This window comes from Catharus ustulatus, unplaced genomic scaffold (assembly GCF_009819885.2).
Source record: "Catharus ustulatus isolate bCatUst1 unplaced genomic scaffold, bCatUst1.pri.v2 scaffold_84_arrow_ctg1, whole genome shotgun sequence".
Classification (NCBI taxonomy): domain Eukaryota; kingdom Metazoa; phylum Chordata; class Aves; order Passeriformes; family Turdidae; genus Catharus; species Catharus ustulatus.
The window spans coordinates 141,319-158,100 of NW_024879549.1; the positions used below are offsets into that span (position 1 = coordinate 141,319).

Genomic DNA, 16,782 nt, shown 5'->3' on the forward strand with positions numbered 1-16,782 from the left:
GGGCAGGCTGGCAGGTTTCCTTTTGCAGAGGGTAGGAACAGTACTGGTTTACTGCTTCAAGTATCCATGTGTGATGGGTTTTGATATCCTCAGCCAGACAAAAGAAGTGGAATCCATGCAGGAGTGGAACATTCTATTGAATATTCTAGTTATTCAGCCAAAATTTGATTCTAGCACTCATTCAGAATTGGAAAACTGGAAATAGGTATGAAAATCCAGCTTAATATCAGACTACTGCATGTATTAAAACCCAGAAAACATAGAAAAAGGGACTTTTATGCCTTTTTCTGCTCTATTCTTTTGCTCATTCTGTCTTTGGTGCAGTTTTGTGCATGTTCCTATTACAGGTTGTGGTCCCTGCTTTTCCATTCACATTGACTGTTCCCAGATTTTTTCCTTTATTCGTACATCTCTGACTATAAGGTACTGAACATCCATGTTTGTCCTTAGAACTAGCCCCGCTCCAAACACACACACATATGCTCTATTTGACCTTGGATCCTGAAAGGCTGGCCAAAAGGAAGGGACAGAGGGAAGGCTACAACAAGAAGGTGAGTCTGGAGGAGATGAAAGGAAATACTTTTTTCCTTTGCTTTCTGAGAAAAATCCCACATTACACAGCATGTTTACGTAGAACTACAATCCAAGATCCCAGTCCTTTAGCAGGGAAGGCTACACTATGGAAGAGTGGTAACATATTACTATTGTAGTGTATGATTGAGATGTACAAAGCCTGATTCTGAGAGTCACATATCATTACCTGACACACAGTTGGGATATACGGAACTTCTTGTGTTTGATATTTATGATACATCCCTTTCTCTTCAGTTGACCCAAAGATGAAATGATGGTCAAGGAATTGCCTTGCACATTAGAGAGAACTACTCAAGTTTTAGCACAGAAAGAAGGAGAAAGAATATTTTAAGCTGGCTTTAGCTGATCTATCTAGGAGGTAAAACTTCTACCTGAACTTTCATATTTCTTCTTTTTTCCTGTCCCATATTTCCACACTCCTGGTATTGAATTATTATTCAAAACCTTATTAATCATTAGTGTTAACGTGAAAAGATAGTAAATCAGAATTTGTTTTGTCTCATAATTTTTATTTTTAGGGCTGATGCTGCCAGGACATAGGTATGGGATTAGAAAAGTAAAAAGGGGATACAACATGCACATGTTCAAGACAAAACAATATATCATGCATTATCTCACATTGTCCTAGAATGGGCCCAAACTCTCCCATTATTTTAAGTAGAGCATGAATGAAATTACCAACTAGCCCTTCCAAAATTGTGGAGGAAGAAATTTACATAAACATCTCAAAAATATTCCTGTATCTTGTTCTTTTTTTTTCATTTGAGCTAGCTGAAATATTAGAAAATGTGTTTTCTAACAATTCCTGAGACATAGTTGAAAAGCAGAAAATTGGTGGATGTTGTTTAATGGATTTTTCAGCTGATACTACTATTTGATTGTCTTTCTACTGATGGCCTACTGGTAACATTTTCCTTCCCCAATTGCCTTTCCAAGTCAGGGCTCTTTTTGAGATGCAACTTTTGGTCTACCTGATGCCTAAAACTAGCTTCTAATGATACTATCAATGTTTTCTAATATACGCACAACTTGACCAAGAATAGTAATACTGGAATTGTGTAGGAGACTGTATGAGGCTGTAGGCGTGGGCTGGATGATCGGGACAGACAGAGAGATCTCTAAAGCCAGATCTTGGAACTTATGGTTAAAGGCCCTGATGGCAATAGGGCGCGGGTGAAAAGGCCCTGCTCGGAGCTGCCAGTCACAGCTCGGAACAGGGCAGTAAGAGGATATAAGAAAGAGGCAAGAGAGAAAGCTAAGAGAGTGGTAAAAGAAGGAAGTGAGAGAGTAAGTGGCAAGGTTCCTGTTACAATACAATAAATCCTCTTCTGTGTTGAATATTCTAATTTCCACTAACCAATCTAATACAAGATACAAATCCTACAGCATTTACATACAACCTATAAGAATCATTACATTACCATACTATGTTACACTTTAAACCCTAAAAACTACTGTTTGGACCCCTTCTGCCAAGCTAGCAGGGTCTTCTCTGACCTTTGGACCTGCTCACCAGCAGAAGGCATTGTTCAGTCAAGGGGGGATTACTTTCCGCCAGCCATTCTATTGTTTTCTAGCTATTTAGTAACTAAGGTTTGGTATCTCAAAGATTGCTTTCATTTCAATCTCGCTTATGGTTTCCATATTCTCAAAATCTTTTGCCAGGCAATCGTATTTATAAGGTTTTCCTGACTCATCCTTCCCAACAGAATTGCATTTTATGTGTGGCAAAAATCATAAAGTGAAATGTATTATGGTGTAATGAGAAAACTCATGAAAGTCTGTGTTGATATCTTTAATATCAAATCTGTGGTCTTACATCCTTACAGTAAATGTTAGATCTGTTTTTGTTACCAATTCAAGATGATTAGTCCTAGGACATAGCACACATGAGATTCCTAAATAAATACCATGTCATGGCAACACAATAAAACTGTATTATTAATGAGTTTCGTGTGTATGAGTATTTGAACAACATGATGTACCACATCAGCTCATACATTAAAACAATCCCAAGAATAAAATTTTCCAGATGGCATGAGAAGTGTTTTCATAACATGGCTATATGTTTAAGAAAACACGTAGTTTATTTAACTATAGTATTGAATTACTGACTCCCAGGCAATACTAGAAATCACGCCATGGAAACAGAAAATAAAAAATAAAATAATATCCCATGGAATAAAGAGGACTTTTTTTATTGATCATCAGAGAGGTATAGACAGGTTCTTCATGTGGAAACTAAGGAAAGACAGCCAAACAGAGGGAGTGGTTATGTATGAGTATTTAACAGCACTTTCATTTTCCAGAGATAAAATTCAAAGTGCCAGAATGTTCAAAATTTGTCTCTGCTTGTCAGCTTTCTATGAGGACCATATTTCAGAGGGTCATTTTAATCAAAATGAAAGACACATCCTATTAGTACAGCTTGCTGACAGATTATTAAGATGAATTACTAGCATACACTAGTCCCAGATGCTTTAATAATGTCAGTTAGTAGGAGGCATTGGGAGGACTTACAGTATATGCTATGCTCTTTAAAAGCAGTTTGCAATCAAAGTTAGCAATTCTAACTGAGACGAGCTTAATCCTAGAGCTGCCACTAGGCATTATTTTCAGATTCCTGAAATGTCTACAATAAAACAGTTTATACGTAAAAGTTAATAGAGCCTAGGATATTTGATTATGTAAAATGATCTACTGTTCTGATTAGAACAACCACATCTTCTCTGTGTGGAAGAGGCAGTGATGTAATAAAATAGACCTTCTAAGTTGGGTGCGCTTAGAAGTTTTTATAATATCTATCAAAATAGTTCCAAGTGACTATTTTTATCCTGGACAGCAGCTGATGGACCTTTGGTCTGCCTACACAGTGTGTAGGCTTTCATGGTTAGTGGCTGTGCCTACTGTCTTGCTCCCTCTCATCCCCCAATTCAAATTTATGTTAACATTTTTTTCTCTCAAGGCAGTGAATATTATATTGTAATTAACTGTGGAAGCTAGAATATCTGACAGATTTTTAATGACAAGTAACCACTTTCAAATATGATCAGTATGCTGCTTAAGAAAAGATCTTATTCCTGCTTCTCCAGTTAGAAACAAGGAAAAAAAGGCTGTTGAATCTGCCTTATGAGAGTTTCATGTGTTTTACCTGTTTCATTTTCCCCAAACACAGACCTTCAGGCTTATTCACTATAATAGCTATGAGTCAATATTAGAAACTCCTACATTAGGGGAACACTTCTCCAGCTATGTATGTCTCTCTAAATAATACTAAAAAAGAGCAGATATTTAATTCAGAACACATAAATTCTTTTCCATTTTAGAATTGGCCATGTGAAACTTTTTCTTTTAGAGAACTAGAAAAAATGAAAGGTCTGTACAACCAAAACAGAGTAGCTAAAAGTACATATGATGATAATAGAGCAAGAGCTATTTAAAAAGAAAAACAACAATTTGCTTCCAGAAGTATGTGAAGGAAAGACATTCTGGGTAGGAAACATGCTAATACAATACCATCATCTTTATCCTACATTTTGCATAAGATATCTTTTTGCAGTGCTATCCCTGTAAGCTTGTTGGAAATACTGCTGCATCCCATAGTATTAATACTCGCTTTTTCCCTTCAAAGCAGGGCATGAAGACATGCTTTAAGAGCACAACTCCCAGGGAAATCATGTTGCTACTTGTTCTGGAATGCAGATCTTATGTTCTCACTGTGGTTCTTACTGGTTCTGTGGAGGTTTGTCAGGAGCCAAGGGAAGAATTTGACAGGTAGGACCCTCCCCTGGACCATTCTGCATGCATTTTTCATCCTTTTGCAATGAAGTTACAGTACGTGTCTTACTGATTTCTCTTCTAAATAAGAAAAGTGGTCTGTCAGGAGCTGCTCAGTTGTTTCTGATAAATCCAACCCCATTCTAATCATAACTCTGGCACAGTGTTTCTCCATCTGTGTGGAAGAAAAGTGCATGGGAGGAGGGGGTGGCAGTAGTGGTGAGGATACACTAATGCTACAGCACTCACTAATGCTACAGCAAGATTTCATTGGCATTCCATCACACATTGTTATTGTGATTAATTATTCCCCTCAATGTGCTTAGTGTATCCTGATGCAATAAATAAAAGGAATAATAGGCAGTGTTCACTCTGCCTTTCCCTACCATGGTACCTGAGAATTCTCTGGCCTTGTTGTGGCTGTGCTGTCTCTGTCTTTGCTAGATTTGTAGCATATTTATTTTCTACAGTGGACAAACCTCTGTCTTCTCTAGAGATGCACTGGGGATCATGCTTCTTCATGCAGAAGCTTTTAGCTTCTGGATTTGTTGCCTGTATCCTTCACAGTGGAGGCTCTAATCCTTTGTTGCTGCATTGATGATCATCTCTGGCGAAAGGTAAGTCTAATAGGACATAGTAGAAAGAAACAAAAGGAGTAATAAATTTTGTTATATTGTCTTATTTCATGGCAAACAGAGCTTGACTCTTTGATGCCTTCTTCACTGGGCTCAACACAGGACCTTTCGAAAAGAAAGCACACTTTGCACAGAGGAAATTGAGGAGAAAGCAGTCAGTGTGGTGGGAGAGTTTTTACTGCATTTGTGATGGAATGGAACACAGAGAGCAAACATTCGATGATGTGAAAGGCTATGTATGAAGTGCTCTTACTCACGATGATGACTGAATGCATGTTGAAATTACAGAAATTTCATGAATACAAGCTGCACCGTTTTGACCAAAATTTTAGTGGAAACCCGGAAGTGCAGCTAGTACTCCGGGGCAGCTAATTTATTAGCAAAAATTTGATATCTGCCCTTACCTGGTACCGTGCCGGTCCTGTCCCAAGCAAAAATGGTTTGAAATCCATGGTTTCCCATTGTTCCGACGATGAACCAATCAGAGAACAGTTTATTGCCTGCCTGTGGATGGCGGCGTTACTGAGGGGCGGGGAGTGTTACCGGTGTGGGTTCCCTTGGCGCATTCTCTTGGCAGTTTGGTAAAAGTGTGTGATATTTCTCTGTACTTTTTAAAGTGTTTTCAGTCTTGTGCGGCTGCGCAGCTGCTCATGCTCGCGTGGATCAGGGGAGGGGAGGGAGGGGATGGGAAGGGAGGGGAGGGGAGGGGCTGGGCCGGGCCAGGCCATGCCCGCACGGCTGAGGTGCTGTTTAAAGGCAACACGGATCCGTTGGGAATGCTCGCAAAATGACCACACTATTGTTCGTGTCTTTTTTGGCTTGTAAATAAAGGGTATGCTGCCGCAGCTATGGTCTGTGTCTATTTTCACTTGGAAACAATGTTTCCGAGGTCGGCAGTAAGCCAGTAAGCCCCGGCGATCTGCGATTCTGTTACTAAATGACGACTTTGTGAAAGTTCGCCGCGAACGAAAGTGCGGCTAATATTTGGGTGCGTCTTTTTTATTGACAAAGACATCAACATTACCAACACACCAGAAATGCAGCTTATACTCCATGCGGCTTGTATTCATGAAATTACTGTACCTTTACAGGAATAACAACAAATGATCTCTGTATCTTCCCCTCCTACTCCCTCAAAGCTCTCGAGGCTGCAATCCTAATCAACGAAAAGCAAACATCCTGCATGTATGCCAAAAGGAATACTTTGAGCATTCAAGCTCTGCTTTGGATTAAATGTTAGTTGTGTACCCTGTATTGTCAGGTTATAAGAAATGAAAAGATAATGATAAATTCTATAGTTCTCTACATCTACTCTCATGTCCTGTTACTCAAATTCCAGTGTTGCAAACAAAACTCTCATTAAGTGCTAATGATTGTAATCATACAACTTTTTATAGCATATCATTGTCAATAATTACATACACACATACTTAAGCTGGTATCTTTCTTTATTAAAAATACATTTCCTTTCAGGAGCTTCGGTCACTAGACTGTGAAGTGAAAGTAAATTAGGCTGTAGCAGGCATTGCAGCTATAGTTACTGCTTCTTCCATTATTGCAAGTTATTATAAGCTTGTATGATTGAAGCTGCTCTAGATAAGCATTCAGTAATATTTTCACTGTCACCATGATCACTGACTGAGATAAGAACTTGATGTTCTATTTTTGTTCTGGATAGAGAAAAACAAGGAGGAGTAAATGGGTGGGAAAGGACTTCAAGCCTTGCAATGATATGCAAGGAAAAAAAATTTCCAAGCCTAAAAGAGGCCCACACATACGTCAGTGATGACACACAGCTCTCAAAGGATTTAGTGTTAAAGAGATGTCTGCTAATTTTATTTGCTAGAGTGGAGAAAGCATGCACATTCAAGATACTTGTTGTATCATTTTTAAATCAAGGCCATCTTTTTCTCAGTGGTAAACGTGAAATGTTTTTAAAGGCCAGACTTAGCATAAAAAATCTACTGGTTGCTGTGGAGACGACTTACCACACAGGACTGCACTCTGTGTTCAACTCTGTGATTTTCTCTATTTAAAGGTTTGCCATTGTCAAAGAAAAAAATTAGTTTTTCAGTTTTTTATTGCAAAGTTCATTATGAGAAAGGTAATAAATAATATGGTATTTTATTTGTGGATAGGTGTCATGTGGGAATTAATCAGGGTACTATTCCTTCTATTTGCCATTTTAAAATAATTACAGCAAAATTTGCTATTGTTAGGAAATAAAACAGATTTTTATCATTCTGTGTAAATGAACATTAAGCAAAGTAGGTAGTTGGAAGTCTGATCCCAACAAAATTATATGGTAATATAGTTTTCACACCTACAGAGCACTTAGTAACAAAGCACTGAAAGAGAAAGATTAATCCCTGTTAGAGTAAAACTTTATACCTGAGGTGCATTACTCTTCTCTTTATGAAAGTAATGGTGGGTTCAGGACCTCATGCTCACTGAATTATTCATGCTGTCTTTTGCATCTCAGATCTTTAGGGTTGTAACTGGTAGAAGTTGTTACAGCAGTTCAGTGAAAATTTGTTCAACTGTTTCTCCTGATGTGTTTGTATAATTACGGCAAATGCTTTCTGCCAACTGTCCAGCACACCCACTCCCAAAAAAGAATACATTCAGGAAGAACATGGAAAGTGTTTCATTTGGAATATATTTGAAACTGAGGCTAGTTGACACCTAGTCTCTCATCTGAGTGAGAGAGACAATTCATAGAAGTACCATGGGAAGTCTTCTATATTACTTAAAGATATTTCAAAGACAAATTGATGTCAGCAAGTTCTTTCTCACTTCTTTTTAAAATAACATTTTACTCTAATTTCTGATTACTTGAAGAATGTGTGAATATGTTACTTTCAGCACTTTGCTCCTGTCCCCTCCTTGGTGCATTGTGTACCTAAGTGAGCCAATTCAGAGCTGCTGTAAGAGGTACAACTTCACTGACTTCAGAGAAATGCTGGTGCTGCTTTTTACTCACGCAACACAGTAAGAGATCTCAGCTCAGCTTGGAGGTTTCTCTGTGGATTTTCTGAATTTAACTATTTGTTTGGCTTTTACGTAATGGGTAGATTTTGTGCAAGATAGGTTGTCTCTAGGGATTTTGTAGGAACACTAGAGGACATTGAGATATGGTGCTTTATGATGGTCATTTTTATAAATCCTGTGTTTGTAGGTAATGCAGTGAAGATTGCTAAATTGCAAATCTATTTTTTTTGCTGGACATTTGTGTGCATATAAGTAATTTAGATTTCACTTTCCTAGTCAAATCACTCTTCTACTACATACCAACCGTACAGTGTCACATAATTAATGTGTTGCAAACGCACTATTAAGACAAATTAGATTGAAACACATGAAGAAAAATAAAAGCATAATTTAATTCCAGTTATTGGCAGTCTCTTCAAGAATTATTATGCAGTTGGCCTCCTCCTCTGCAGTTCTGTTTTAGGCGGAGTGTGCACTGTTTTGCTCTGCATGCAAACTAGCTAAAAAGAAATGAGTCTTTAAAACGAATGTTCCAGTTCACACAAGCCAGTGGGGGCTACTTAGGCAAAACTAACTGGTGACACTATGTTGATAGTAACAGACAAGGGAATCTGACTCACAAATGGTGCAGAAGAAAATATGATTAATAAGCCTCTACTGAATGTGTCCCATTATTATTTATAAAAGAAAAATTTTCCCCTTAGAATAAAGTTTTCATTGTTCTTTGTGGTCAGGCTTATGTGTCTGAGCTCTCCTGCTTAACATCTTTCCTGTGTTTTTCATCTTTTTTACTCATGCTCCTTCAGAGAACTCAGTAGGGACCCAGTTTTCCTTCTGTGTTTACCAGATTTCATTAGGGTGATATAGAGTGTTAATAGAGCAGATTTTTTTGCCTACTGCATAAAGTGGAATGATATTGTCTTTAATCAAAAGTAAATGTACTGGGAAGAAGCCCTATCTGAATCAGCTCTCCTCCTCTGCTTCTAAAACAACATGACAAGGGGCAGAGTAGTAAACAAAATGTTGTTTCTATAACTATGTTTCCAAGTGAATAAGGCATTCATCGAAGGCACCATACATACAACATGAAAGAAGCAATTCTGACATGCGCAAAGAGACCATTCAAGACTCCCATACAAAATTACTAACCTAATAACATGATCTGATCAGACATAAAGCACATGATTTTTAATTTTTTTTTTTAATGCTATTAAAACTTTTGCAGAATATTCAAAACCAGGAATCTGCTTGCCACATTTTGCAGTTCTCTGTCTCTCTACTTAAGCCAGTAGCCCACTGAAAAATATTGTCGGCTTGTGTCTTGGGTGCAATGCAGGATATAACCAAAAGTATGTATTCTATCACCATCTGTTAAAACCAGGTGGGGCAGTGTTTCTTTATCTTTTCCTCGACACATCCTTCCTCCAGGGAAGTATCTTCTGTTAATGGCCATTGATTCCCATTGCATGACTGATAAAATTACATCATCCCATTGTGAGTTGCTCCACTAAGGGGGAGGAGCCAAGACTTTCCTACCTAGATAAAATCTGAGATTTGGAACATCAGAATAGCCTTTTTTTCCACTGGAGTCCCAAAGGATAACCAGACCCTTCTATGTCATTGCTGGACCTTCAGAGGAAAACTGCACCCATCTACAGGACCACTGCTTGAACAGAACCACGTCTGTCACTTCAGGAGGACTGCAGTCACCATTTAATTGGGACTGCTACCAATGCCTTGAGCAACTGGTATCATTCTGGGTGTCAGGATACAACAGGATATTCTGACTCTGTCAGTGTTTTGGGGGTTTTTTTGTGCTACTGTATTTTAATTTAAATTTTTCCTAGTAAAAAAATGTTATTCCTATTCCCATATCTTTGCCTGAGAGTTCCTTAATTTTGAAATTACAGTAAATTCACGAATACAAACCGCACTGAGTATAAGCCGTATCTCTGGGTGTGGCAAACATTTCGGTTTTTGTCCATAAATAAGCCGCACCCGAGTATAAAGCCGCTCTGTTGTTCGCAGCGAGGACCCACGTGCAACAAAGTTGCCAATTAGTAACAGAACCGCGGCAGGGCTGGGTTTACTGGCTGGAGCTAAGGCTGTGCAGGCTTGGCCCGCTCAGGGCTGCCGACGGGGCCAGGTGGCCCAACTCGGTGCTGCCGCTCAACAGGGCCGCTCGGGGCTGACACCCGCTGCCACTGGGCTCGGTCACCCTGGCCCAGCGCGCTGCCGCACGGTGGCAGGCAGGGACGGAGCCCCCCCCCGCTCCTACGGTAGCAGCTGCGGGCAGGGACAGAGTTTCCCCGCTCTGCCGCGGCGGGTGGCAGGCTGGGACGGAGCCTGCCTGCTCCTGCCGCGGCGGTGCGGGGACGGAGTTTCCCCACTCCTGCCCCAGCGGCGGCGGGCCAGGATGGAGCCTGCCTGCTCCTGCCGTGGCGGGCGGGGACGGAGCACCCCGCCTCCTCCCCGAACCGTGGCAATGGCGGTGCGGGGCCCCCGCCTTCCCCCAGGGCCGCGGCGATGGCAACACGGGGCCCCCCCCGTCTCTCCCCCGGGCTGCGGCAGAGGAGGGAAGGAGAGAGCTCTCCTGCCTCTCTCCCCCGCCCCCCGTGCTGCCTGCAGGCAGCCTGGCTCCACCTGTGACGCAACAGACTAACAATTTGTAACAATCGCGCAATGCCAGCTTTGCAGGTGCTCGGCTCTGCACTCTGTCTGGCACTTCTGAGGTTGTAAATGTCAGAAAATTATTCACATATTAGCTGCTCCTGAGTATTAGCTGCATTTCCGGTTTGGAAGCCAAATCTTAGTCAAAATGGTGCGGCTTGTATTCATGAAATTACTGTAAAATAATTTGGAGGGAAGGGGTTTACATTTTCTGTTTCAAGAGAGGTTCCTGCCTTTCTTAGCAGACACCTGTCTTTTCAAACCAAGACAGCTTGGTTTTATATCCTTGAATGTATTCTAGACTCTGCAGAGCATCTAGGCTGATGACAAAATACTGACTGACATCTTATTGAGAGGCAAAGTTGATATTTTCAGTCCTCATGTGTCCTGGTTTGAAAGACAGCTATCTGCTAAGAAGGCAGGAGCCTCTCTTTGAAATGGAGAGTGTAAACCCTGCTTCCTCCAAATTATTATAATTTTGGAATTAAGGGACTCTCAGGAAAAGATATCGGGATAGGAATAGCAGATCTTTAGTAACATATCTAACAAGACAAAGAAAGAAACAACAACAGCTATGAAATTAACAACAAACAGAACAGTAACCCAGTTCCAGTCTGTTTTTGGCTGCAGACATCCTTTCCCTACACTACAGTTACTGGAGGAGTGGGGTGATGGCAGTGGCATCCCAGGTGGGAGAGGGATGGAGAAGAGACCCCTCTGCTCACGGTGTTGAAGGCAGCAGTGCGGGTTCTGACAGCACAAGACATGGCTCCTGGTATTGGGATGGTCTGCGGGGAGGTAGGTAGCAGCACCAGTCATCTTCCTCCAACTCCACGAGCGCAAGAGAGCGAGGAGCTACCCACACCCTCTTCCGCCATCACTCCACCCCCACTCCCACCCCTGCATTGCGAGAGAAACTCCAAAAAAAAGGGACAGGGAGTCTCTCCCCTTCCACTAGCCATTGGTGCTAGGGCCGAGCCAACAGATTTCTTAGCATGACAATGAAGATAATTCTACAGAGAGAAAAGGGAAAAAACCAACCCCCAACACTATCCACCCTGAATTTTTCCTATACCAACATGCTACATCAAATTAAAACCTTAAAATTACAGTAATTTCATGATTATAAACCACACTGACTATAAGCCGCATCTCCGGGTGTCGAAAACGTTTTATTCTTTGTCCATATATAAGCCAAACCTGATTCTAAGCCGGATGTTACAATACAGAGTGTGATGAAAGGTATCTATTCTATCACCATCCGTTGAGGGTGGGGACAGTGATCCTTATCTCCATGGGAGATACTCTGCTAATGGGCCATCCATTGAAACCAGTAGAGCATTGTTCTTTATCTTTTCACAAACCACCCTTCCTCCAGGGAGCCATTTTCTGCTAATGGCCCATTGAGTCCTACTGTATGACTGACAAAATTACTTCATCCCTTTGGAAGTTGCTCCAGCCAGGGGGAAGGGCCCAACATTTCTTACCAAAATAAAAACAGAGGTTTTGGGACACTAAGGTAGCCCCTTTCTCCACTGGACTCCAGAGGAAAGTCAGATTTCTCCACATCACCACTGGACCTTTAGAGGAACACTGCACCTTCTACAGGACCACTGATTCAACTGAATCACATCTGTCACTGCAAGAGGACTGCAACCATCATTTAATGGGACTGCTACCAACACCCTGCCTGACAGGGTGTCAGGTTGTATTCTGACTTTGTCAGGGTTTGGAGTTTGTTTCTTTGTAGTACTGTATTTCTATTTTAATTTCCCTAGAAAAGAACTGTTATTCCTAATTCCCATATTTTTGCCTGAAAGCCCCTTGATTTCAAAATTACAATAATTTGGAGGGAGGGGGTTTACATTCTCCATTTCAAAGAGTAGCTCCTGCCTTTCTTAGCAGACACCTGTCCTCCAAATGAAAACAGCAACTTTTTGTTCTTTGTCCATATATAAGCTGCACCTGATTATAAGCTGCACTTCGGGTCCGGACCAAAATTTTAGTCAAAATGGTGAGAAATGGGAGCTGAAAATTTAAAGACTGGGGGAATTCCTTAAGGATTTATTTGAACAAGTAATTGACACAACGGCCAGAGCTGTACTCACTATGACACTACGGTCCTGTGCCTAGAGTGAGTTACACCCTGGGAACACGAGGCCTTAGATGTGGCTAGAGCTATTGCTCCATGGCATTTTTGGCTGTCAGATGGCATTCGAAGGAGGCAAGGAGGAGGGGGAGGTCTCTTGCATAGGATAAAACGTATTTATTACTCTAGGGAATTCAGGGTCAAAAGATAAAAGAGCCAAGGTGCAACAACTTATATATGTGGGAGGTTCAAGGGGAAGGTACAAATTATTAGCAAAGTTGAGAAATTCTGAGGAGGGGTAAAGGGTAGGGTTCACAAAGGCATTGTCCAATGAGGGAGGTAGGGGGGAAACTGAGTTATATTGAGTAATGAGATGTGGAGTTTTAGGGGGTTTCCAAAGGGGAATTCTGAGCAAGGGGTTGGCACAAAGCAGGATTGACAGGGAATTCAGGGAAGACTGACAAGGTGGGTGGGAGGCCACAACCTGTACCCAATCATTTGTTTTGGCAATAATGAAACATACCATTAACATGAAACACACTGCAACAAGTACTATCTGAACCCACGTAGTTGAAGACTCAAAATGGCAAATTACAAAAAACTATTCTTCAGTCCCTTACCAACTACTGTGTATCAATTTATTTGATCCAATTCTTATCTTCTATTTTTTCTATTTTTTTATACAGTAAATTCATGAATACAAGCCGCACTGAGTATAAGCCGCATCTATGGGTGTTGGCAAATGTTTTGGTTTTTGTCCATAAATAAACTGCACCTGAATATAAGCCGCTCTGTTGTTCGCAGCGAGGATCCGCATGCAACAAAGTTGCCAAATAGTAACCGAACCGCAGCATGGCGGGGGGTTTACTGGCTCAACTAAGGCTGTGCAGGCTCGGCCCGCTAGGGGCTGCTAACGGGGCCAGGTGGCTCAGCTCGGTGGTGCCGCTCGGGGATGGCCGCCGCCTCTGGGTTCGCTCGCCCCAGCCCCGCTCCCGCTGCGGTGCCGGCCGGGCACGGAGAGCACATCCCGCTCCCGCTGTGGCGGGTGAGCACGGAGTGCCCCCTGGTCCCGGCGCCGTGGCGGAGAGCGGGGGTGGAGCCCCCCGCCTCCTCCCCGAGCTGTGGGGATGTCAGCACAGAGCCCCCTGCCTCTCCCCCGCCTGAAGTAGGGAACTCCCCTGCCTCCCTCCCTCCCTCCCCCAACGCTGCCGGCGTTGAGCTGGCCCCACCCGCCGCGCAACACAGTATCCAGTTTGTAACAATCGCGAAATCCTGGGTTTTACTGGCAGGCGCTCGGCTCGGCACTCTGGCTGGCACTTCTGGGGTTGTAAATGTCAGAAAATTATTAACATATTAGCCGCTCCTGAATATTGGCCGCATTTCCGGTTTGAGAGCAAAATCTAAGTCAAAATGGCGCAGCTTGTATTCGTGAAATTACTGTAGTTAAAAAGTAAGCTGGTCTATTAGGATAAACTAGGTAATTTTCTGAGTCTGTAAGACAATAATACTGACTAAACTATTTGTTTAATAATTTTGAAATGTAGCTTTGGACAGTTACTTTATTAACAGAGAGTAACATATTCTTATTTGACAATCCTTCCTTAATCTTCTTGTGGTTGGTTAGTAAGGCAGAATTAACTGTAGTGTGTTTCCATATTCAGCCTTGTATCTTTGTGCTGCATGCAAGCATTTAGTTATATGAGATTTTCAATAAATATTCCATGCAGGCATATTTGCTTGACCCAATATTGGGCAAACAAAACATTGGCATCGGGTGTATGGTGCATCATCTTCTAGAACAGGTGAATCAAAGAAAATGTGCACATGGCAAAAATGCCCAAAGCTACTGCAGGAAAACTTACATTTTTTCCTGCTTGGGGTGGGTCTTTATTAGAAATTATTTCTATTTCTATTTCTATTTCTATTTCTGTTTCCATTTCCCTTTCTCAGCCCTTTGTACTATCCTTTGTCTACCAGGTTTGGAAGAACAATGTTTGTAGTCAGATTCTTAAGGACTGTGAAGACTGGGTTTTAGGATATGACTCTTGGTTGCAACTTTATAACTAAATAGTGAGAACTCTTGGCCTGTTTTTCTTTTGTGTATAATGTTTATGAATATCCTTACCTTTATGACGTTTCTATCTCTAAGACCTCAAAGTAATGTTCATTTTACTTACTGTGACAGGCGGTGACCTCTTTTATGGTCAGAAATCACTCACCAGCACATAAAAGGTGGTCTGAGAGTTCTTGTCTTGCATCCAGGGCGCAGCAGGGCATGAAAGAAGACTCGAAAGCTGGTGTTCTGAGGTTTCCAAGGTTGTTTATTCTTTCTTATCTAAGGAATTTTCTTTCTACCTTACAGCGATCCACTCTGCAACTCGTTCAAGGCTCTTCTCCAATCCTCCGGGGCTGGAGTTATCTTTTATACTCTAAATTATGTATACTTTATTTACAATTAATTCCCAATACATGATACCTAAATTACATTGTCCAGTTTTCTCTTAACCAATCCCAAATTGGCATCCTAATCCAGAAGATGGATGCCATGAAGAAGATGAAAGAAATTCTTACTACACTACAAATCCTCCATCTTGTGTTCAAACCCCTAATATAAACAATCTTTAAAACTTTACTTTTCTACCTTTTAATACACAAATTTACACTCTACTTATTTTTGTGACTCTGTAATTCTGTATATAAAGATGGTAATTTCTCCCAGGGACTTCGATCGAACTCACAGGGATTTTGGGCACCTTGCCAAGGCTTCTGAGCCCCCTGTCCAGACTCCAGGGAAGCCAGGGGAATATCCTGGGTTCCCACAACTTACTACCCACATATTGTGAGGAAAATACTGACTGATGCTTTTCTGTGAGGAACCTAGGTTGTGCGGGACTTCAGCAAAAGATTACAGTAATTTCACGACCATAAGGCGCACCGGACTATAAGGCGCATCCCCTGGGAGTCAGCAAAATTTGCAACTTTGTAGATCATATAAGGCGCACCGGACTATAGGGTGCACTTTTTTTTTGCCGCAAAGATCTGTACCGCACGCAACAAAGTAACAAATTAGTAATGGAAACCCGTGATCGTAGAGTTTACTGGCAGATGCACAACTTGGAAACAATTTTCACAGATTGGCGTAGGCTTTCAAAGGCAGCCCCAGGCGCCCTCCCTGTGCAGTGGGCCCTGGCACTCCCACCCAGCCCCGGTGCTGACAGGCGCGGCTCGGCGCAGCTGCGGGGCCATCTCCCCCTTGCGACTCCATGCTGCTGCGGTGCTGTTCCCTCTCGCGGCTCCACGGAGCCGCCGTGCTGTTCCCTTGCTCGGCTAGGTGATCTTGCCATGCTGCCTGTCCCTCACTCGACTTGGTGCCGCTGCCATGATGCCCGTCCCTCACTTGGCTCGGCGGTGCTGCTGCTTCTCGCTCCTTCCCCGCAGTCGGCGGCGGAGCCGTCGCTTCTCGCCCCTTTCCCGTGGCCGCAGGGGTTGCGCCGCCACTTTCCCGCACCCGGCAGCTCTTCGCTCCCCCCGCGCCCAGCGGCACCCAGAGGCTCTTTGTTCCCCCCGCAGCCGGCAGCAGCTGGTGGCTCTTTGCTACCTCCTGCGGCCGGCGGTGCCCGGCGGCTCTTCGCTCCCCCTGAGGATGGAAGCGCCCGGCGGCTCTTCCCTCCCCCCGCTGCCGGCACCACCTGGCGGCTCTGTGCTCCCCCCATGGTGGGTGGTTCTTTGCTCCTCCCACGCCCAGTGGCTCTTTGCTCCCCCCGCACCCAGCGGTGCTTCGCTCCCCCTGCGCCTGACAGTCCTTGGTGGCACTTTGCTCCCCTCGTGGTCGGTGATGCCCAGCAGCACTTTGATCCTCTCGTGGCTGGAAGTGCCCAGCGGTGCTTAGCTCCCCTCGTGGCTGGCGTCGCCCGGCGGCTCTTAGCTCCCCCTGCACCTAGTGGTTCTTCGCTCCCTCCACGATCGGTAGCGCTTCGCGCCTCCAGCACCCAGCGGCGCCCGGAAGCACTTCGCTCCCCTTGTGCA

The 16,782-nt window shown here is 43.0% G+C and overlaps 1 long non-coding RNA gene across 1 annotated transcript; it reads left to right on the plus strand.

The window, feature by feature from the left end:
* The first annotated feature begins 326 nt into the window (after positions 1 to 326).
* On the plus strand, positions 327 to 4,986 carry LOC117011528. Its single transcript, XR_004421002.1, has 3 exons — positions 327 to 551; positions 4,229 to 4,368; positions 4,866 to 4,986. It is a non-coding gene; the product is annotated as an uncharacterized LOC117011528 (long non-coding RNA).
* Positions 4,987 to 16,782: the final 11,796 nt, after the last annotated feature.